The 23,860-nt window shown below is 46.5% G+C and overlaps 1 long non-coding RNA gene across 3 annotated transcripts in view; it reads right to left on the bottom strand.

The window, feature by feature from the left end:
• LOC134728695 (uncharacterized) overlaps positions 1–18,993 on the bottom strand; it is a 75,418-nt gene extending 56,425 nt beyond the window's left edge. For 2 of the 3 annotated variants that reach the window (XR_010109378.1, XR_010109377.1), the window contains exons 1-3: positions 17,892–18,993; positions 17,572–17,763; positions 17,304–17,429 (exon numbers count right to left, since the gene is read on the bottom strand). This is a non-coding gene — a long non-coding RNA (uncharacterized LOC134728695). Of the gene's footprint in view, positions 1–17,303; positions 17,764–17,891 lie in introns of all 3 variants that reach the window. The other variant, XR_010109379.1, reaches the window with a different exon arrangement.
• Positions 18,994–23,860: the final 4,867 nt, after the last annotated feature.

Raw genomic sequence — 23,860 nt, forward strand, 5'->3', positions numbered from 1 at the left:
AAAAGGTTTCGGCCATGCATGTCTCTTGATTCCAGCCAGCTCCCAGGGTTAAACAGTTGCAAAATCACATGGGATAAGGAGACTATCCCATGTGTGATTCATGGAATAGCCATGACTCACATGATAAGGTGGATAATTTGATGTCTTAAAAGCATATTGGATACTACACGGGGTTCAGATCAGGACAAAACAGCATAAACCCATTTCTCCCTGCCCCTGCCCACCCATCACAACTATAAACCCTGGAAATCATGCCAAAGAGCCAAAGCAGAACTCTGAAGGGTGAAAGAGGAATTTGAGCTGGATGGAGACCTTGGGAATGAAGAAACAGCATAGGAGTAGTCTTACAACCCCTCCCAACAGAAGAAGGTGACTCAGCCCTGCAGCCTAGCAACAGAAGGCAGTCCAGGCTCATTCCTCCCACAAATCAAGCAGGAGTCACCCCGACAACATCAGGCAATCCCAACACACTGGTAAGGGGGATCAATTGGGAGACCCATTATAAGTAAGTAGCTACAGGAAGCACCTTTCTTCCCCCCCAGCCTGAGATGCCCTTTTTCCAGTGAGGTGGGCAAGTGGGCAGAGCCGGCCAGAGAGCTACAGCAGGTGGCCTGGTGTGGATCCTCTCTTTGTACCTATGGGCCTAACACTCTCCTCCCTCACCCAGGGGCACAGGGCTTTAGGGGCAGAGTAAGAAGATGCCCCATACCACAACCTCAGCAGCCCAACCTGTAAGAACCCCTTTTGCCCCTTCAAGCGGCACTGGCACAGGCCACGGGGACATACAGTTACAGAAGATACACCAAGCAAGCAGGCCAAAGTCATGCTGCAAAGATGGAAAATTAACCCACCATTGGAACCACAGCACACAAAAGCAGGCCAGCACCTGTGTGCTTAAATAGAGTGACTGTCTACTAAAAATAGAAGATTTAAATAGCATCCAAGGCACTTCTGACAAATAGACAAAATGTCCAAGACACAATAAAATATCACCAGTCAAAAAAAAAAAAAGAAAAGAAAATCACAACTTGAATAAGAAAAAAAAAAAACTGACACCATCACTGTAATGAAACAAATGATGGAATTCTCTGTAAAGAATTTAAAACAGTCATTATTAAAATGCTTCAACAGTCAGGTGCAGTGGCTCACTCCTGTAATCCTAGCACTTTGGGAGCCCGAGGTGAGTGGATCACTTGAGGTCAGGAGTTCGAAACCAGCCTGGCTAACATGGTGAAACCCCGTCTGTACTAAAAATACAAAAAAATTAGCCCAGCACGGTGGCAGGCACCTGTAATCCCAGCTACTTAGGAGGCTGAAACAGTAAAATCACTTGAACCTGGGAGACAGAGGTTGCAGTGAACCAAGGCCGCACCACTGCACTCCAGCCTGGGTGAGACAGCAAGACTCCATCTCCAAAAAAAAAAAAAGCTTCAACATTCAATTACAAAATATTTTGAAATAAATGAAAAAATAGGAAAGAAATAGATGTTATAAAAAGCAACCAAAGGGAAATTATAGGTCTGAAAAAATCAATAACAGAAATGAATGGGCTCAATAGTAGAGTGGAGATGATGAAGGTTACAGTTAGGTAACATGAAGATAGATCAATAGCATTCACCCAATCTGAACAAACTAAAAACAACAAACAAAAATAAAAAACAAGATGAAGTCCTCAGGGATCTGTAGGAAAATAACAAAACTTTGAAACTTCCAGTACTTGTATGGTCAGAGTCCCAGTAGGAATAAAAAGGGAGACCTGAAAAAGTATTTGAAAAAAATAGTTGACAACCATCCTAAGTTAGATGAAAAACACAAACCTAGAGATTCATTAAAATGAGCAAAGCCCAAATAGGATACACACAAAGAAATCTAGGACAAGGCACATCATAATTAAACTCTTGAAACCTAAAGACAAAGTTAAAATCTCAAAAGCAACTGGAGAGTAGTGACACCCTATGTGTGGTGAATACCATTTGGATGACAGCAGATTTCTCAGCTGGAACCATGGAGGTCAGAAAGAAGTGGCACAATATTTTTCAAATGCTGAAAGAAAAGAACCATCAACCATGAATTCTATATCTGGTGAAATTATCCATCAGAAATGAAGGGGAAATAAAAAAATTGTCAGATTAAAGAAAACTAAAAGAATTGGCCACCAGCAGACCTACTTTTAAATAATGGCTCAAAAAATTCTTTACATAGAAAGAAAATTATAAAAGAAAGAATTTTGGAGCATCTAGAAAGAAGGGGAAACAATGGAAGGAGCCAAAATATGGGTTCAAATAATATAGTATTTTTGTGCTTATAAGTTTTATAAATAACATTGGATTACTGAAGTAAAAATTGTGACACTATCTGAGACCAAAAGTAATGATATTTAGAAGTGGGGAAGGAAAACAAACCTAAGTGGAAGTGAGGTTTTCACATTTCACTCGAAGTGAAATTTTTAGGATACCATGTTGATGCCAGATCAATAGAATCCACTCAGTCTGAATGATAGAGAAAATCTAGACTGAAAAGCAAAACAAGAACAGAGCCTCAGGGATCTGTAGGAAAGTAACAAAATTTCCAACATTTGTACGGTCAGAGTTCCAATAGAGGAAAGAAGGAAGACCTGAAAAAGTTTTTGAAAAGTACACTATTCTAAGTCACATATATGTATGTGGTAATACTCAACCACTAGGAAAACCATACAATGAAATATTCTCAAAATACTATAAATAAATCAAAATATTATCCCACACATATTCTCAAGTAATCTGCAGGAAGACAAGAAAAGAGAAATAGTAACGAGAACAATAGGAAACAAAACCCAAATAATAAAATGATAGACAAGCTATTAAGTAACATATTAATAATTAGCATAAATGTAAATGGCCTGAATACCCAATCAAAACATAGCAGTTGAAAGTGAAAGGATGAAAGTTAAAGGATAGGAAAAGATATACCATACAAACAATCAAAACAAAGCACAGCAAAAGGGGCTATCGTAATATCCGATAAGACCAAATTCAGAGTCAAAAAAATTACCAGAGACAAACAGGAACATTATGTATTGATAAAAGGGTCAGACCACAAGGAAAACAAAACAATCCTGAATTTGAACAAACCACGGAGCCTTGAAATGCTTTAATGAATAGAGATAAAAGGAGAAATAGACAAATACATTACTAGAGTTGGAGACGTCAACACTTTTCAAGAATGGATGCAACCACTCTACAGAAATTCATCAAGGATATGGAAGATCTGAAAAAAACAACCAAGGAAAGGGGTCCCACTGACATAGAACACTATGCCTGAGAAAAGTAAATATGCATCTTTTTCAAATCTGCATTCACCAATAAAGACCACATCCTAGGCCATAAAGCAAACATCAGCAAATTTTAAATAAATGAAATAATACAGAATATGTTTTCTGACCACAATGGAATCAAGCTAGAAATCACTAACAGTCTGAAAACAGAAAAATCTCTAAAGAGGTGGGATTAAACAACACACTTCTAAATAATCCATGGGTTGACTAGGCAGTCTCAGAGGAAATAAAAGTATACTTAGAACTGAATGAAAATGAAAACATAACATATCAAAGTTTGGAGTGCAGGCAAAGCAAGGCTGACACTAAATGTTTATATTAGAAGGGAGGAAAGGTCTCAATTTCATAACCAAAGTTCCTACCTCAAGAAACTAGTAGAAGAGCAGAATAAATGAAAAGAAAACATAAAATCAAACTTAAAGAAATACCAGCAGAAATCAATGAAAAAGAAAGTAGGAAAATATGAGCATTTCCCAAGAGTCCTCCTAGTATCAGTGATTCACTAGAATCACAGGACTCAAATGCAATCATAGTCACAAATACAATTTGTTACCACAAAAGAATATAAAGCAGCATCAACAAAGGGGGAAAGGCTCATAAACAAAGTTCAGGGAAGACCAGGTGGAAGCCTCCAGGAGTCTCTTTCCATTGAGCTTCACGAGACTCACTTAATTCTCCCAATACAAGTTGTGACATGTGCAAAGTGTTTCCAACTGGGGAAGTTCATTAGAGACTGATTCATAGCTTCCAGGTTCTTATTGGGAACTACTCCTACAGGCAGCCTCTGCCTGGCCCTACCCAAATTTCAAAAGGAAAGTGAATGCTTAGGATAAACAGGCTGTTGATACAAACAGTTCAGGTGTAGGGAACCGCTTTCTCATATGTGGAAACAGTGAGAGTTCTGAAATCTAAGTTTCTAGGGTCAACCTGGTAAACAGGCCTTTCAAAGGATAGCAATCTCAGACCTCCTCCTTTTGTGCAGAAAACAATAAAATAAATCAATGAAACAAAAAGCAAATTATTTGCAAAACATCAAGAAAAAATTTAAACTTTTAGCCAGGCTGAAAAAATGGAAAAGCTAGACGACACGAATGATCCATATCAGGAATGAAATGGGATAGCATTACATATCCTGCATCAGTTAAAAGGATCATCAGAGAAGAAATAGTGTAGACAACTTCATGCTCATGAGTGTTACGACACAGAAGAAGCAGTCCACTTTGTTGAAAACCACAAATTAAAACTCAACCAAGATTAAATAGATGATCTGAATACCTTTAAATCATTAAAGACATTTATTTTGTAATTAAAATATCTAGAAAAAAATGCTGAGACTCAAATGGTTTTCTGGTTAATTCTACCAAGTAAGTCAATAATTAGTACAATTTTAACAATTATAAGAGGAGAAAAGACTTCCTAACTCATTTTATGAGGATAGTGTTAAAATACCCTGATACCAAAACCAGAAAAATATAGTACAAAAAAGGATACTGAAGACCAACGTCCCCCATAAACTTAGACCCAATAATTCTCTATGTAATATTGACAAACTGAATTCATCAATGTATAGAATTATAGAATGTTAACAAGTGGGATTTATTTCAGGAATGCTTTATTCATTCAATGTGCAAAAATTAATATATTTCACCATATCAACAGGCTGAAGAAGAAAATTCATATGATTATATCAGTTAAGGCAGAAAAGGCATTTGGTAAAATCTAAGACCTATTCATAAAAAAAACTCTCAGCAAGTTACTAATAGAGAGAAATTACCTCAATTTAATAAAGAGCTCCAGCAATGATCCTACAGCTAACATCATACTTAGTGGGGAAAGAACAATTGCCTTCCCCCTAAGAAGTGTTATAAGACAAGAATGTCCTCTTTCATCACTTTTACTCAACAAACTGGAATTTTTATCCACTGCAACGAAACAAGAAAAAGAAACAAAAGACACACAGGATGGGAAGAAAGAAATAAAATTATCTCTATTTGCAGATGACATGATTATCCATGTGCAAAATCCCAAGGAATCTCCAAAAATATCCAAGAAGTAATCAATGTATTCAAATGGTTGCAAGATATGAAATCAACATTCAAAAATAAATTGGATTCCTATGTAGTTAACAATGAAATGCAGAAATCAAAATTTTAAATGTTGATGATGAACATCAAATAAATGAAGAGACATGTGGTGTGCATGAATTGGAACATTTAACATAGTAAAAGTGCCGATTCTCTACAAATTAATATATAGGTTTACTGCAATTCCTACTGTAAACTAAAAATAATTTCCTCCTAAGTTGTTGTTTAGGATCCTAATTCTAATTTGGTGGTGCATTCTAAGGAGTCTTTTCCACTGGCTTTCCTCCCAAAATTAATCAGAAAAGTGCTTATGTGTTGTATAGCTAATTGCTGTAAGGCTGCAACTAAAACCAAGATTACAGTAGCTCAATGCATGGAAGTTAAAGATAAGTGTTTTTTAAGTAGTAATGAATGCTTGTCCACATCCGTTCCTATCTGGTCTAGAACATTTAATTGGCTATAAGTCTTCTGACTCTAAGTCCCTCAGCCATAGGGAGTCCATCAAGGAACAGGATGGACCTCGGGCAGGCTGCCATGCCACCCAGGCAACACCAGAGGACTAAATAAAAATGTGGTGGCTAGCCATTGATGTTGCCCCTGGCAAATCTTGGTTAGAGGAGGTGAATGTAAACCAAAAATAAAATTCAAAGTCCCCCTCTCACCATCTGAATGAACCACTCCTCTTGGCCAAGGACATGCCAGAGTTAACCTGAAAATCTAGTTCAGGCCATGATGGAAGAAGGGGTTGGACATGCCTCATTACACCCTCCAGCACTAACATCAACACAGCATTACACCCTCCAGCACTAACATCAACACAGCCCTTACATCTGATAAGAAACATGTACAATCTATTCTCTCTGAAGCCTGCTACCTGGAGGCTTCATCTGCATGATCAAACCTTGATCTCCACAACCCCCTATTGTAACCCACGCATTCCTTTCCACTGATAATAATTCTTTCAACCAATTGCCAATCAGAAGACTTTTAAATCTACCTATGATCTGGAAGCCCCCCACTTCAAGTTGTCCCACCCTTCCAGATTCAACCAGTGTAAGTCTTACATGTATTGATTAATGCCTTATGTTTCCCTAACATGCATAAAAGCAAGCTGTACCCCGACCACCTTGGGCACATGTCATCAGGACCTCCTGAGGCTGTCACGGGCACATCCTTAACCCTGGCAAAATAAACTTTCTAAATCGATTGAGACCTGTCTCAGATACTTTTGGGTCACACTATGAAAATTCATCAAAGATTTTTTTCTGTAGAAACAGACTAGCTTATTCTAAAATTTATGTGGAAATAAATGTAGAGTAGCTAAAACAATCTTGAAAGAGAAAAATGAAGTGGGAGGAATTACTCTACCAGGTAGCAAGTGTTAATATACAGCTACAGAAATCAAAGACAACTGGTTCCTGCATAGATCAATGGACCACATTAGAGGATCCAGAAACAGACACTTATAAATATGCTGAACTGATTTTTGACAGAGGTACAAAACCAATGCAATGGAGGAAGAATAGCCTTTTAAATAAATATTTGATTTATTGGATGTAAAAGAAAGGAAAGGAAAGGAGAAGGAAGGCGAGGAAAGGGAAGGGGAAGGGAGAAGGAAGGAAAGAAAAGGAAGGAAGGAAGGAAAAGGAAGGAGGGAGGAAAAATGAAAGAGAGAGAAAGAGAGGGAGAAAGGAAGGGAGGGAGGGAGGAAAGAAAATAAAAAAGTTATTATTGATCTAAACCTCACACTTTATACAAAAAGTAATTCATAGCAGATCACATATGTAAATATAAAATGCAAAACTATAAAATTTGGGGGGAAAGTAGGAAAAATTCTTTGGAATTTAGGGCTAGGCAAAGAATTCTTACACTTGACATCAAGCACAGGATCTATAAAAGGAAAATATGATAAATTGTACCTCATCGAAATGAAAAACTTTTGCTCTATGAAGACTCTGTTAAGAGAAGGAAAAGGCAAACTGTGGAACAGGAGAAAAAATTGCAGATCATATATCCAGCACAGGACTCGCATCTAGAATATAATGAGCCTCCAAAATTGAACTGGAAACAAAAACAATTCAATTCAAAAGACATGAACAGATGTTAAAAGGATATGCATATGGTAAATAAACACATGAAAAGATTTTGGAACTGGAGGGCAGATGAGCAGTTGCCAGGGCCTGGGGAACTGTGCCAACGTGGTTATAAAAAAGCAGCCCAGGGATCCTCTGGATTGGAAGTGCTCTGCATCTTGAATATAATGGTGGATTCACGAACCCACACAGCTGAAGCAATTGTGTAGAGCTTAATACACATGCATATACATAAATGACTGGAACTAAAGCTGGGGAAATTTGAGTAAGGTTGGTGGCTGGTTCTGATGGTATACTATTGTTTTACAAAATGTTACCATTGGGGAGATGGGCAAAGGGTACAAGGGCACTCTTTCTCTGTATTATTTCTTGCAACTTCACATCAATCTACATTTATCTCAAGAATTTCAATTTAAAAACAAAACAAAATAAGCATGGTGGATTCCCAGTCTCTTTGTTTCTGGCAAATTTCCCTGCTACTAACATGAGCTAGGGAAGCCTCTAGATTTTGTTAAAAGAGGTGGCATAGTAGTTCAATGGGTAACAACCAGGATTTATTTTTTCTTTAAAGAATAGAAAGTATCACAGTATATTCCAAAGTAGTGAGGATAAAGATTGTTTTGTGATGTGTTTGTGTGTGTGTGTGTGTGTGTGTGTAATATGGTTTGGGTGTTTGTCCCCTCCAAATCTCACGTTGAAATGTGCTTCCCAAAGTTGGAGATGGGGCCTGATAACAGGTGATTGGATCACGGGCAGGTCCCTCATGAATGGTTTAGCACCATGGCCTTGGTGAGGAGTGGGGGGTGCTCTGAGTTCACAGGACATCTGGTTGTTGTGTGTGGTGGGGCTGGGGGCAGTGGCTCATGCCTGTAATCCCAGCACTTTGGAAGGCAGAGGCAGGTGGATCACCTGAGGTCAGGAGTTCGAGATCAGCCTGACCAATATGATGAAACCCCATTTCTACTAAAAATACAAAAATTAGCTGGGCGTGGTGGCATGCGCCTGTAATCCCAGCTACTCAGGAGGCTGAGACAGAAGAATCGCTTCAACCTGGGAGGCAGAGGTTGCAGTGAGCCAAGATTGCGCCATTGCACTCCAGCCTGGGCAACAAGAGCAAAACTCTATCTCAAAAAAAGAAAAAAGAAAAGAAAAGAGTATGTGGTGCTTCCTGCCACTCTTTCTTGTTCCCAGTCTCTCCATGTGATGCGCCTGCTCCCCTTTGCCTTCCACCATGATTGGAAGCTTCTTGAGGTCCTCACCAGGTTCAGATGCCAACACCATGCTTCCTGTACAGCCTACAGAACCGTGAGCCAACTAAACCTCTTTTCTTTTTAAACTACCAAGCTTCAGGTATTCCTTTATAGCAATGTAAGAACGACTATACGGTGTGTAAGTGGAAAGATGACATTCTTTCCCAGTTCATACAGACATAGATTCTGGGGTGCACTCTTAGCTACTCAGTCCCCTTGCACCTCCAGCTCTCTGCCTTCTGCTCGATAGAGAGCCCTGGCTGCTTCTGCTGTTGCCTCCTCTCCTAATGACACTGGCTTTCCCAGATGCCCACAGGAGTGAAGGCCGTGCTTTCAACTTGGCCTTCATCACACCTGTGGTGCGGAGAGTATGGCAGCTGCCACTCTCGTGTTCAACCCAACCAGACCCATGGAGGCTCTGCCTGAAAATACAGGTGTTATTTGCTGAGCAGCAAACATTAACTGATGAGAGACAGGAGATGGAAAGAGGTAACAGATAAAGCCCTTTTCCTCTCCTTGCAGCAGACCTTTCTGAGATGTGGTGCTCCATAGAGGTTCTCCAGTGCCATCCTGCATGGCCAAAAACCCACTGTGCTTGCAGAAGCGGCATAGCCAGCTGGAGCTGGGAACACGGTTCCCCAGGTTTGCGTTCCTCCTCCCCTCCCTGTTCCCACCTCACTGGAAATAAAGCAAGAGTCCCAAACCTTGCCTCAGGCTATGCACTCCAGGAAACCTGGACTAGGACAAAACAGGTTTATGCAAATGTATATCCAGCATACACAAATATTGTTTTTGTACACTTGCATGCACACACGTGTGTCATATTCAGGCACTAGACCACAACTGGATCCCAGTGTAAAACATATTTCTATAGGTTGTGCTTAAGAGTTTTGCAAGTCACTTTCACTGCACCTAGTGTAGATGGATCTTCAGCCTGTGAATTCCTGTGTTCTCACAGTTGCCCTCACCAGGCTCTGCCCATGCACACAGTCCTGGGCTTAGCGGCTTTCATCTTGGAGGCTGGGAGTGATCTGCAGGATGGCATCTCCTTGGTCTGCCCTCTGCCTTCTGAACAGAGTCTGGGTTCTAGCACCCAGTCTGAAAGGGCAGGAAACCATCCAGGTCTGCCCAGTTGGCATGAAGCTGACAGGGTCCTGAGAGCCAAGGAAGGAGAGGGGCCCTGGGTAATCCTCACTACTCCTGAAGAGCCTGGTTCCTGTTGGGAATACCTGGGAGAACATGACACCTTTGGGGGCCAGTGGGGCAGAGTGTAGAAACAGAAACATAACCCTCCCTACTCATGGACACCTCCTGCCAATCAGCCCTTGCATTGATGCCCAGGATTTCTTGAGATTTCTTTCTGCTCAGCACAGCCATAATCTAGTGGGCCAGCTGCACTCCAGGAACCTGCGAAAGGAGAGACAGATGGCAGCCAGACTAAAGGACACGGCCCACCCCAGCTCTATGTCTGTCCTTGCCCCGGGCTTCAGTGTCCTACCTGATCCCAAAACAAAACTCCAAATACACATCTTGAGGCACAACTGCTGAAAGGGCATGTGCTTGCTGTGTGTGCACTCTGTGGCCTTTCGTAAGATGATCTTGACCTTGCGATGGTTGGCCAGCCTGTCTCAGAGAAGGCCCTGCCACATCTTATTCTGGCATCATACGTAAGTTTTATTCCAAGCCAGAGACAGTCAGCAGATTTCTCAGTTCCCAGAAATAGAAATCAGAGCACTTTTGCACCCATCTCCAGAAATGGCCTCTGGAGCACAATTAGGGGACAGGAGGGCGGACAGGGATGCTGCTGAAGGAGTTGGCAGCCAGTGACACAGAGCTCAGCCCCCGTTCCAATATTTCATACCCCATTGCCCCTCAGCCCCAAGCCCACCCTTCCATACTCCGCCTTTGACAAGGAGCAATGAGTCTGCCAGCACCGTTCCTCAGACTTCCTCCCCATCTGACTTCCTCCATCCTGGCTCTCCTCACTCCACCAAGTGCCATATCAGACTTTCCATGGCCCTGCTCAGGAACCCAAATATGCTCATTACACGGGTCTTAGAATAAGGGAGCCTGGGGAATCCCAGCCAACGCCTTAGGGCAGCAAAGTGCATGAATTCTGATCTGAATTTTGATTTTCTCTACGGTCTCATAGAAGCCATTTATTCTCTGTCTTTTTGAAAGCAGGCAGAAACATGCCTTGGAAGACATTAAAGAGAGTGACTTCATTTTATCAAATGTGAGTTGAGGTTAGAAAAGTCAGTCATTTGTCTAAGTTCTCAAGGTCAATTGGTGTCAGAAGCTGGAAAAGAACCCAGGTCCCCTGATTCTCAAACAGATGGAAAAGAAAGCTGAGTAGAAATATCGGGGCCAGTAGTGAAGATCTTGATAGCGAAAAGAAAGCATGTGACATGATGTGGCTAAAAGCAGGGGCCTGGGAGAAACAGAAACTGCCCTCGAGCATGCTGTGGGGTGCTGGTGCATGCATGCAAGCTGGGTGCTCGCCCAGCTACCCAGAGAAGCCTCTGCTTGCCAACAGCTGGAAAGAACATCCCCCTTGAAAGACAAACAGGCCTATGTTGAGCAGGGCCTGACAGCTGGAGAGTCCCAACTGAGAGTCCCCTGGCCTCTCCTAGGGTCTTGCACTCTCTCTATGAGTCTTAGGCTGCCTTTCCTGGAAACTCACGTGTATTTAGCAGAAGCCATACCCCTACCCAGGACCACGGAGAGGGGGACAGGAGGCAGCACATGCCTGTGTGAGTCCAGCAGCATCTCTCTTCAGGGTCCCCTCAACTAGCCAACTCCACTCTTGCACCTCCATTCCTCTCTAGCTGACGTCCTTGTCACCTTCTTTGTGAATTCCTCCCACAGCAGTAATCATGCATGCAAATGTATTTGCCCCTACTGTCTCTATCACTAGGTGCTTTGCATGAAGAACTAAATAAACTACAAGAATCCAGGGACTGTCCCATATGCTACCTGGTCATTCATCAGATCCACGATGTGCTATGGGAGGTATACATAGACAGGAGGCTGCGGTGCTGTGATGGCTAACGTTAGTGTCGCCTCAGCTAGGCTATGACGCCCAGCTGTTTGGTCAAACACCAGTCTAGATGTTGCCATGAAGGTATTTGTCAGGATTCAACATATAAGTCAAAGTGATCAACATTGATTTAGCAATGTTGTGATGCAATCAACATATTAATCAATAGACTTTGAGTAAAGCAGATCACCCTCTAAAATGTGGGTGGGCCTTGTCCAATCAGGTGAAGGCCATAAGAGCAAAGACTGAAGTTTCCTGAAGAAGAAGGAATTCTGCCTCCTGACTGCAACACAGAAACCCTGCCTGAGCTTCCAGCCACTGCCCTATGGAATTCAGACTCACGACTGCAACAACTCCCCTTATCTGAGTGTGCAGTATGCTGGCCAGCCCTACAGACTTCACACCGGCCACCACCACACTGACAGGAGCCAACACTTTAAAGTCACTGTGGGTGTGTGTGTGTGTCTGTCTGTCTGTCTCTTTTGAGTCTGTTTCTCTCGAGAATTTTAACTGATGCAGGTGCATTCGAGGAGGTCACCTACAGGCAGGGCCCCTACAGTCCCTCCAGACAGCAGCTATCGTGCAGCGTCATTGCCGCAGTTTTTGCTGTGAAGGTGGGGAAGTTAAAATATAACAGCAACAACAGTAGCAAACATTTGTGGTGTGTTTTCCATGGGCTGGAAACTGTTCTGAGCAGTTTACAGCATCATCTTGTTTATTCCTTATAAGACTCCATGAGGCAAGTACATTCTTACGCCTCTTTTTCAGAAGAAATGATTACAGATGAAAGAGAGTAAAAAACTTGTCCCCTGACAGACGCACGGGCAGACGGCCTCCAGAGCCAAAGCCTGGAGTGTGGACACAGGGAAAGGCCGAGTTCCTACCCACGGCCCTTCAGCTCCAAAGTCAGAGGAACTTCTTAAATCACCATGATTGCAAGACCAATCATGTAGGAGACCAATCTTCCAGTAGGAGATTTGAACAGCGGTCCTCTCCCATCCTGGTTCTTTACTGTGGTCATTCAGCTCACCAGTAGGCTTGCCCCTGCAAGAAGGCACCCCCATCCCCACCACAAACACGGCCATGCCTTCCCTGTGATGTGCTGTTTCTCAGTGTAACACAGTGCATCAGCATCAAGCTTGTTACCAAACACATCTCCTGGCAATTTCTCCTGCTTTTAATTGCATCGCTTGCTGTGTTCCTCACACAGCCTCAGTCAAAAGAAGCCAGCTTACCTCTCCCATGGGATTCTTCTTTTCTGGATCACACAAACTACTTCATGGTTGCTTTGCAAGAAAGCCTGGAATTGTCGCCACCCCTTCAATGCCAAACCCATGCATCACTAATACGAAAGTTACACGCCTTTGCTGCTTCCTCTCCTTTATATGCACACAATTAGTTCTTTGTTTCAATGCCATATCATGATATTACCTTTGGGAAGACACTTTTAATGCTAATTAAACTTAATAGATACGGTACCAACAATGCACATGTGTAACTGAAGCGACACTAGTCGTGGACAGGGAGACCGCACAACATATCATCCCACTATAGCACTATTGAGGATAAAAGGGGTACTGCTAATAATTATTACAGGGAAATTCACATAAGCCAGGACTGCCCCCAGCAAAATGGGACATGGAAATACTCAGGTTATGACCAATTTCATTTGTGTGCAAGCAATGACAATTTTGTTACAACTGTCATCTCCTGGACATCGTTATGCTACATTATCAATTGCAAGATGCATCACATCCGATTGCAGAGATGCTAAAAGATAGGGGGTGAAAGTGCATCTTAGTATTGATGAATTAGAATGTCTTTGTCAGTTGGGGAGGACCTCTTCCCACCCGCAGGGGCTGTGTTCTTTCCAGCCTCTTGTCTTTCTCTCTCCCCTAGTTGTAATAGTCACTTTCCATCTATGAGTTGTTACCTCTCCTAACATGTGGATGAATTGCAAGAAGCCATGCCCTGATCATTGCACCCATCCTGATTGGATGGCCTCAGCCTCTCTGTGAACACAGGAGCCAATCTGTAGTCAGGGGCACCAATGGGGAGGCCCTCAGCCCCATTCACTTCCATCCAAGGGCAGAGTGATGCCCAGGTTCCAGAGCAACCACTCCTATAACAGGAGTTGGAAGGTGGGAAGCGGTGGCAAGAGGCCAACAGTGTCCCTCCCTCTTTCAACCCCTCCTCCAATCAGTAGCCTCTTCTTCTGTTTCACATGCCCACTATAAGGGTGCCGGCTCTTGGTCTCCTAGAGGAGTAAAAATCAGTGCACAGGCAGGTAGTTTGGCTCAAACAAGCTCAATGCTAGCTTTGTTAAGCTGGATTTGTTGGTTATAGATTTTTAGGTTGTTCATATGCGTTAAGCGTTTCTTCCACCTGCCCTTCCCTCTGTCTGTGGGACTGCCCCCTCCTCCTCCACCACCACTTCACTCAGCACTGCAGAACCTGGACCCTAAAGTCCAGGGACCTGGGTTCGAGCTAATCTTCCTGCCAGGTTCGAGTCCATACCCTTCCATTCCTTCGTGCCTCCGCCCCTTAGCCTGGGAGCTGGAAACTGTGAACAGGACTCACCCCCAGAGGTGTTTTGAGGTTTGATGAGTTAATGTCATGAATCCCTGAGAACCATGCCTGGAAATGGTCAGTACAGCGTGAGGACAGCTCTATTAGAATCACTCGTATTTGCTTAGTGGAGGTCTATGAATTCTCTAGCTTTCAGCTCAAATGTCCTGTTCCCAGGGGAGGCCCCTGCTATGAGCTCCAAGTGTCACCTACACAGGTTTTGTCGATGTTTGCCGTCCAGTTTGCCCTGTGTCAATGCTTCATCAATGCTCTTCTGTGCCCCTGCCCTGGACCATGAGCTCTCTGAGGTCAGTACCCATGCGGTTTTGTTCATCAGTACACCCCAATGTTTCCCAGTACAGTGTCCCGCATGGAGTGTGCTTACATTAAAGATTTGTGGGATAAGAGGGTGAATGATTAATAGATGTCGCCACCATATGTATCACATTAAAATAAATCTGCATGCTTTGTTGACTTGAATAGGGAATGTGTGAGCTCTGATTTATACATGGACTCTCAGGAGATTGAGGAGAGGCCAACATGGGCCTTTGCCCCTATCAGGGCAGTAAACCTGGCAGTTCTGCTGCTGTCATTTCCTGAGGGGCCTGCAGACGGAGGCTGCAGAGAGGAAAAAAGCCGGCATGTTCTAAGGAAGCCCTTAGTTTCTGGATGTTGGGAAATCTGTGTTCGGCCTGAGTGCAGACATGAACTGAGGGCCAGGCCTCCTGCCTCTAAGGCTCAAGAGAAGGAGCCCAGCACTCTGGCCAACCTCGGAGCAAGCAAGTGGAGAAGCATTGCCATGTCTCCAGGCAAAGCAAGGTTGGACGCAGTGAAGCTTAGTGATGAGGACTGGGGAGGTGGTTGGGGGCAAGTTGGGGCGGGGGGGGGCTTTCACATGCTGGCACAATGCCGTATCTAATTTGATTTGTCACCTGGAACTGGGAGAAAAACTAAATTTTTTGAGCAGGAGTTTGTGTCGCATTCATATCCCAAAGTCATGTTTGGGTTGGAGGGGGGTGGTGTAGATGATTGGAAAGGAGACAAGTATATATATCAAGCCTCTGTGGGGGCCTGGCCCCAACTGACATACACAGTCCTTTCATTCCATCAGCCTTGTGACAAATGCATTATTATCTGCACAATTAGAAGATGAGACTAAGGATCTAAGAAGTGGTGTCCTTCTCACAAGGACAGTCTGCTTGTAAGAGGCCAGCCAGGACTCAGATTCAGACCCACGCTTCCAAATGCACGCTCCTTCCCTGGGTCCCTACCAGGCCAGACAGGCTGAAGCACACGTAGAGGCTGGGTCAGGGTCACTCATTTGTGAAGCTGTGAAGTGAGGCATCCTGCTGCCAGGAAAGGGAGAGGGGCACCTGGCCCTGGAACACACTGGCTCCTGCTTGCTCCCTTTCCCCCATTTGGGGTGGGGGAATTGCCCACGCTGGGCTGAGACAGTGGGTCAGGAGGATGAAACCCCAGCCATAGGAGGGGCTTTATGGTGGCTTCCCCACACCTCACCCCACCAGTTGGGGATAGACTCATGGCATCTGGCCAGCTCCAAAGAGGCCAGCAATGGCCCAGTCCCACGTGGCCTGTCCTCCTTCTCCCACTCCCTCCCACCCCCAGAAGGAGTCTCTCACCAAGGGGAGAGCAGATCCCAGGGGAGAACGACAGTGGGATCACCTGTAAGGTCATGAACCTCGCACTGTTGTCTGAATCCACACTATTTGAAATTCCTACTTTGCCTTTGTATTTTCTTTTAAAAAATATAAATGTAATCTCTACTTATTAAAAATACAAATACAAAAGTCCATACAAAAAGAGAAAGCTTTTTCTTTAACCCTTTCCCTTCCCCAATATCCCAGCTAACTGCTAAAACATATAGACCTTTCTATGAACACGCAAATGTTTGTTTACATAGATACACCTGCATGTGTGCATATGTGAGGTTCTGTATGTGCATGTGCCTGTGTGTGGCACTGTGTGTGCGTGTGTGTATGTTATGTGAGACGCTGTGTGTGCATGTGTGTGTGGTACTGTGTGTGCATGTGTCTGTGTATGTGAGGCGCTGTGTATGCATGTGTGTGTGTATGTGAGACATTGTGGATGTATGTGTATATGTGAGACACTGCGTGAATGTGTGTGAGATGTGTGCATGTGTGTGAGACACTGTGTGCGTGTGTGAGACACTGTGCGTGCGTGTGAGACACTGTGTGTGCGTGTGAGATATGTGTGACTGTGTGCATGTGTGTGTGTGAGATGTTGTGTGTGAGGTGTGTGTGCGTGTGTGTGCAGTGTGTGTGTGAGAGACACTGTGTGGATGTGTGTGTGTGAGAGGTTTGTTTGTGAGACACTGTGGATGTGTGAGACACTGTGTGGATGTGTGAGGGTTGTGTGTGCATGTGTGTGTGACACCGTGTGTGCGTGTGTGTGAGATGTGTGTGTGAGAGACACTGTGTGGATGTGTGTGTGAGACACTGTGTGGATGTGTGAGGTGTTGTGTGTGCGTGTGTGACACCATGTGTGCGTGTGTGAGGTGTGTGAGAGAGACACTGTGTGTGGATGTGTGTGAGACACTGTGTGTGCGTGTGTGTGAGATGTGTGTGACTGTGCATGTGTGTGAGGCGTGTGTGTGAGAGACACTGTGTGTGGATTGTGTGTGAGAGGTCTTTGTGTGAGACACTGTGTGTGGATGTGTGTGTGAGACACTGTGCGGATGTGAGTGCACGCGCGGGGTCATGTTCCCCCTGTTATGCATCCCCTGCTGTCTCCTGTGATGTGACCCTGAGGTCTCCTTGCATGACTGGGCACAGAGCTCTTGCTTCTTTATTATGATCTGTTCACTTTTGCTTCCCCCACAGGGAGCATCTCCAGTTCCCCAGATCCACCCGTGGCCTTGGTTCATTCCGCTCCCCTGCTTGGAACCCCTGCTCAGCATCCACCAGGGCTCCTTACCTGGGCAGTTCCTAAACCACAATGGAGACAGCTCAGCGGTCCTCTGCAGAGTGGCCTCCCTGTCCCCACACAGGGCTGCTGAGGTTTGCTTCCTGGGCTCCCGCTCCACACCCGCAGGGTCTGGGGCTGGCAGGGGAGAAGGCAATCTGAGGAAGCCGACCAACTCAACACGGGATCTCAAATGTCGTCATAGGGGTGAGAGAGTGGACTGCACCCCGTTCGGGTGGGACTGGTGCGTGGGTGACGGGGTTTAGCATCTCCTGCTCACCTTTCTGGGCCTTTTTCTCATCATGCAATGCAGAGGATGAGCCCCTTCATCCAGGAAGGCTTTGCTGAGAGCCCCTCCTTCAGGCCCCACACTCTGAGTCCTTGGCTGGGTTTGGAGACAGCTGGTGGGGCTGAGAAGGCTTCTCCACCAGGTGAAGGGTGAAGAGGATCTCCAGGCAGCAGCAGGAATATCCTGGCAAAAGGAGGAGGCACAGCATATTTGGCTTAGGACGCTGCAAGGCAGGTCACGACAAGAGGTGGACTGGCAAGGCCACCTGACAAAGGCCCAGTGAGGAGAGTCGCTGATGTAATCAGACTTACATTCTAGAAAGGCGGCTGTAGCTGCGGTGAAATCAGAGTATGCCAGAGAAGCATTCATTCCATGTGTGGGGGGAGCCCTGCCGGGAGGCAGAGGCACAGGGCAGAGAGCAGGGCAGAGTGGGAGCTGGGAGCAGCACTCCCCGAGGTGTGGGGCTGAGGCCCTGGCAGGGCTGGCCCTGGACTTTATTGGAGCAACTGCCTGGCTGAGAGCACGAGTGGCCTGAAGGGCCGGCCGGCCGGCCCGAGGAAGCCCTTTCCGGGAGTTAAAAGAAAAACTTCAGCCTAATTAAATGCAACGGAGTTTCATTGAGCAATTAACGATTCGCGAATCAGGCAGCCCCCAGAATCACAGCAGATTCAGAGAGACTCCAGTGGTCAAATTTACAGGCAAAAAAAAAAAAAAAAAAAAGTAAAGTGACATACACAAATCGGAAGTGAGGTCCAGAAACAGCTGGATTGGTGACATGTTGGCGTTGCCTTATTTGCACACAGTTTGAACACTCAGCAGTGCACGAATCGTTGAAGTACGGCTGCCGGGATCGGTCAAGACTCAGCGATTGTTACGGGCGCATGCTCCTAAGTTAGGTTTTCCATCTTGTTTGCCTATTAAGCTAGGTTGCAGCTCATCCACAAGAACTCAAATATAGAAGTAGGGAATCCCTCTCAGGCCATATTTAGTTCACTTTAACACAGGGTTGCTCTGCAAAGTTTCCGAGGGCTGTGGCCTCTGGGCTTCAGCCATGACGCAGATGCATTGTCCTCTACTTTGCAGAAAGCACAAGAAAACTGCCCAGCACAGCACTCCAGTGAGGCTGGGGAAGACATGCACACTTTCCTAGCTGCTGTTTATCTTGAGGGAGCGGCCTGGCTGGGTCAGCTGGCTTCATTATTTCCCAGGCCGCTCCCTGCAGAGGCAAGCCCGCATATGGGGAAGGTGGTATCTGTGCGAGGCTCTGTCTCTGGTGGAGAACGGCTCACGAGAAGGAGCAAGGATGCCACATCTCCACCCTGGACGTGCAGGAATCAGGGGACTGGAGAGACACACAGGATGCTGTCAGTAAACGTGCAACTGTGTCTCATCAATCCCACTGGTTTGCCACAACCACTGGCTCCGAGACTGTAGGCTTAGTGCCACAAATATTTATCTTGAAGGGCCAGCCCTGCTCCTGCCCCTGAAGGCCTGGACTTGGAACTTGGAGGAGCTCTGGACAGAGAGGTTTTCAAGATCTGAAACAGCTCGACAGACCCACTACACCACCAAGGCAGTGTGCTCGTAAATGAAAGCCACCGAAGCCGTCCTTCCCAGTGGAGGGGCATGGCTGGGAGGAGCACCTGCTATGCACACGTGCCGGCGACTGAACAGCTCACCCGGGTCAGCCACACGCTGACCAGATTCCCTTGTTCATCTGAGCTGCCCTGAGCCTCAGTTGGTGCCTCTTTCCACCGCACACTGCCTGCTGTCCCCACACCCTGGGCACCCGTCTCCCAGGGGCTGAGTGCAAAGCCATGGAGTCGCGGTTCCCGGAGGTGGGGCTGAGGTCCAGTTTGATTCCTCCAGGACCAAGGCATCTGGGTCCCCGACCTGTCACACATCAGCAGACCCACCATAAGAGCATCTGTGGGTCGTGGGGGGAGGTTCCAAGCCCTCGTCCCTCGCAGCTCTTCTCTGGCCCATCAGTAACACGGGCTAACGTTTTTCAAACTACACACCTAGATTTCCACACACCGGTCCAAGCTCCTTGGTCCTGTATCTTTAACCCAAATAACAGATTATGAAGAGGTTTGGAAGGGGGAGGTGGGTGCTGAATGGAGAGGCTGTAACCCCCATGCTTGCGGTTGGCTGGATTGTATATTGCTCCCAGCATTTTTTCATCTGTCTGTTCAACACTCACCAAATGGAGAATACACAGGGACCTCCTTCCCTTTGGACTCACGTGGAGCTGGGTTCCCGGGAGGCGCTGCTGCTTGCTCAAGTCCAGGAGACTTGTCCCCCTGGGCTCTGGGTTCGTCCATCTTACACGGATTAGTGGGTTTGGCTCATGGGCAGGCTGCTGAGCCCTGTACCCTGCAGGGAGGAAAGTGGCATGAGCCAAGGCCACAAGTGGATCTGGGGACGTCAAGGAGCACTGTGTTGATGAAGAAAAGTGCGTGAGAATCATTATAAAGAAAAAGAGCTCTGTGCCCAGACATGAAAGGAGATAGCAAGTGGATGCATAATAGGGAGAACACGACCCCACGCAGGCATGCACACACATACATGCACACACACATGCACACATATCAGACACAAATGCACACACATTCACACATGTGCACACATGCAGACACACATGCACACATCTGCACACACATCAGACACATGCACACACATGCACACACCCTCACACACATCAGACACACATGCACACACCTGCACACACATCAGGGACACACATGCAAACACACACGCACACACCTGCAAATACATCAGACACATACGCATGTACACGCAGACACGTGCACACACATTCACACGTGCACACATGCACACACATGCACACACCCGCACACACATCAGACACATGCACACACATGCACACACCCGCACACACATCAGCACACATGCACGCACATGCAGACACACACATGCACACACCTGCACATACATCAGGCACACACATGCAGACACACACGCACACACCTGCAAATACATCAGACACATACACATCCACACGCAGACACGTGCACACACATTCACACATGTGCACACATGCACACACATGCACACACCCGCATACACATCAGACACACATGCACACACATGCACACACCCGCACACACATCAGACACACATGCACACACATGCACACACCCGCACACACATCAGACACACATGCACACACACCCGCACACACATCAGACACACATGCACACACACATGCACACCCGCACACACATCAGACACACATGCACACACCCGCACACACATCAGACACACATGCACACACATAGATGTATCTATACAAGCAAGTGTTTTCTTATGCAAATAAAGCTCCGGAAGTTTTTGTAAGCAGCTGGGATATTGAGGGAGAGGAAAAGGAAAAGGTTTCTTATTTTTGGGCATATATTTGTGTTGTTTGTATTTTTATAAGCAGGTATATGGCACACATATTTTCAAAAGGAAAATATAAAGGCAAAGTATGAATTTCAAATCGTGTGAGCAGTGTGGATGCCGACAACAGTGCTCGCGACCCTGCAGGTGTCCCTGCTGCCGTTCTCCACAGTGCGGATGGAGATCTCTCCACAGTTCCCACTGGGATCTGCTCCCTACTTTGTGGGGGACTACTGCTAGGAGACTGGGGGCGGAGGGGTGGGGGAAGGTGGACCAGCCTGTGGGGCCTGGCCATCGCTGATATCTTCTGAAGCATCTGGACCGCACGAGCTTATTCCAGCTAACCGGGTGGCGTGTGGGGGAGCCACCCGCAAAGCCCCTCCTGTGGTTGGGGTTCCATCCTCCCGACCCACTGGCTCAGCCCAGTGGGGAGAAGGGTGAGCCGTGCTCCAGGCTGAAGGTGTGGAGCAGCAGGTAGGTTCAGGGGTGCCAGAGTTTCGCACGGTGGGGGATGGCTGGTCGGTGACGGAGGGTGGGAGAGTTAGGCTGGAGTGTGTTGGAGGCTGCGACGGAGTGCTAACCTCCTCCTGAGGCGGGGTGTCTAGAAGGCACTGAGGGTGTCTAGAAGGCACTAATTCTGACAGATTGGCAGTTTAGGAAGATCCCCCAGGCTCCTGAGGAAGACCATTGCAGAAGTCTTTAGCCAGATTCAGCACTGGGGAAATCTAGAAAGAGTGGGTTATGGGTAAAGTCGTGACACAGTGATGGGGGTGGGAAAGAGGGTGGCTTTAAGGAGGCAGGCCTGGTGATGGACGGGAAGGGCGGAGAGGCTGAAGGGGTGCCAGAGTGGGTGAACTACAGGGTGCAGGTGGTGCCAGGGGTGCACTGGCTGGCACAGGAGGTGCAGCAGGCGCAGGGCCGTCGCAGCAAGGACGCCCTGAGGACAGCCAGGGACTCCTCTGCCCTGTGCTCCCTGAGCCTCAGTGCCTCATCTGCCAAATGGGGACACTGTGTGAATACGCTGGCACAGCAGGGCCCATTCACTCAGCAGGATTGCCCCAAGGACAGCCAGGAAATCGAGGCTTGCAGAGACACCGCTCCTTAGCAGTGCCACCATCAACACCAGTCAGTCCATGGAATGGAGGTGCCCTGTTCTTCTAAAGCCTAGCAGGAAAGCAGGGAGCAGCCCGACCTGGTTCCCATTTCCCCAACCAACAGCAGGAGGCAGGTGCCTGGCCAGGACCCATGCAAACCTCCCCAGGAGAGCAGGTGGGAGGCAGGAAAGAATCAACAATCACTAAGGTTCATAAGGCGCTCTGAAATTCTGCTAGAGCAGCCCCTGTCCGACAGCCCTGAGAAGCATTGCTCTATCCCATCCAGCCATTAGACTTATTTACACAGGGAAAGAAACAATGAGGCCCAGACAGAGTGAGCTAATCCCTCAGCCATTCAAATAATACTGCCAGTTGGCTCCTCAAGAAAGTAAAAATACAATTAGCATATGATTGAGCAATTCCACTTCTGGGTCTATCCCCAGAAGAATTGAAAGCGGGGGTCTCAGATACTTGTGCCCTGTGTTCATAGCGGCATTATTCACAGGAGCCATGAGGGGCAAACAACTCGTCTTCATCAAATAACTAATGGTTAAGCAAAATGTGGTACATGCATACAGTGGTACATTATTCAGCCTTAAAATGGAAGGCCATTCTGATGCATGCCACAGCGTGGGTGAACCTTGAGGGCGTTATGCAAGGTGAAATCCGCCAGTCACTAGAGGACAGATACTGTGTGATTCCATGTACATGAGGTCGCGAAAGTAGTCAAATCCACAGAGACAGAAAGTAGGAATGTGGGGGCCAGGGGCTGGGGGGAGGGGGTAGAGAGTTCATGCTTAATGGGGACAGAGCTTCGGTGTGGGGACAGTAAGAAAGCCCTGGAAACAGAGTGTGGTGATGGCCGCACAACAATGTGAGTGGCTTAATGCTGCTGAATTGTGCATTTCAACATCATTAAGATGATATTTATTTTATTTTATTTTATTTATTTATTTATTTATTTTTGGTGAAGTTTCGCTCTGTCACCCAGGCTGGAGTGCAATGGCACAATCTCAGCTCACTGCAACCTCCACCTCCCTGGTTCAAGCAATTCTCCTCCCTCAGCCTCCCGAGTAGCTGGGATTACAGACATGCACCATCACGCCTGGCTAATTTTTGTATTTTTAGTAGAGATGGGGTTTCATCATCTTGGCCAGGCTGATCTCAAACTCCCACCCTCAGGTAATCCGCCCATCTCAGCCTCCCAAAGTGCTGGGATTACAGGCGTGAGCCACCACGCCCAGCCTAAGACGATACATTTTATGTTGTATGTGCTTTACCACAATTTTTTTTAAAATATAGCAAATAACACTACCACTCCCCGTGACAGTGCTCCTCTGCAGCCGCGGTGCCCAGGACCTCGCACTGTAGCTGTTCAGGGCCCCTCGGGAACGCAGTCTCCTCTTGAGGCCCGGGGATTGGAGTGGCTTCCCACGTTGCTGCTTCCTGTATGCCTTGCCAGCTCTCAGTAACTCTTTTGATCTTGCCTTGTAAATGGACCCTTCCTTCAATTACTTTCCACTGAAAAAAATGATAGTAATACTGCCAGTAGAGCCATTTCAGCCACAAGTGCAGCAGAAACACGTGCCACCGTGTGATGGGACATCTCGAGGCTTGTGTGTGACAGCCACGCTTAGCAGTGTCAGCCTCACACCTGGAGAGGACGCTGCCCTGGAAAGGATGCAGTGTCACCCGGATCTCAGTGGTGTCCTCAGACGTTGCAGAGCGCCTCTGTCGTGAAGCCCACCTGATTCCAAGAATACACCTTAGCATGAAGCCATTTG

Source organism: Pan paniscus, chromosome 13, assembly GCF_029289425.2.
Source record: "Pan paniscus chromosome 13, NHGRI_mPanPan1-v2.0_pri, whole genome shotgun sequence".
NCBI lineage: Eukaryota > Metazoa > Chordata > Mammalia > Primates > Hominidae > Pan > Pan paniscus.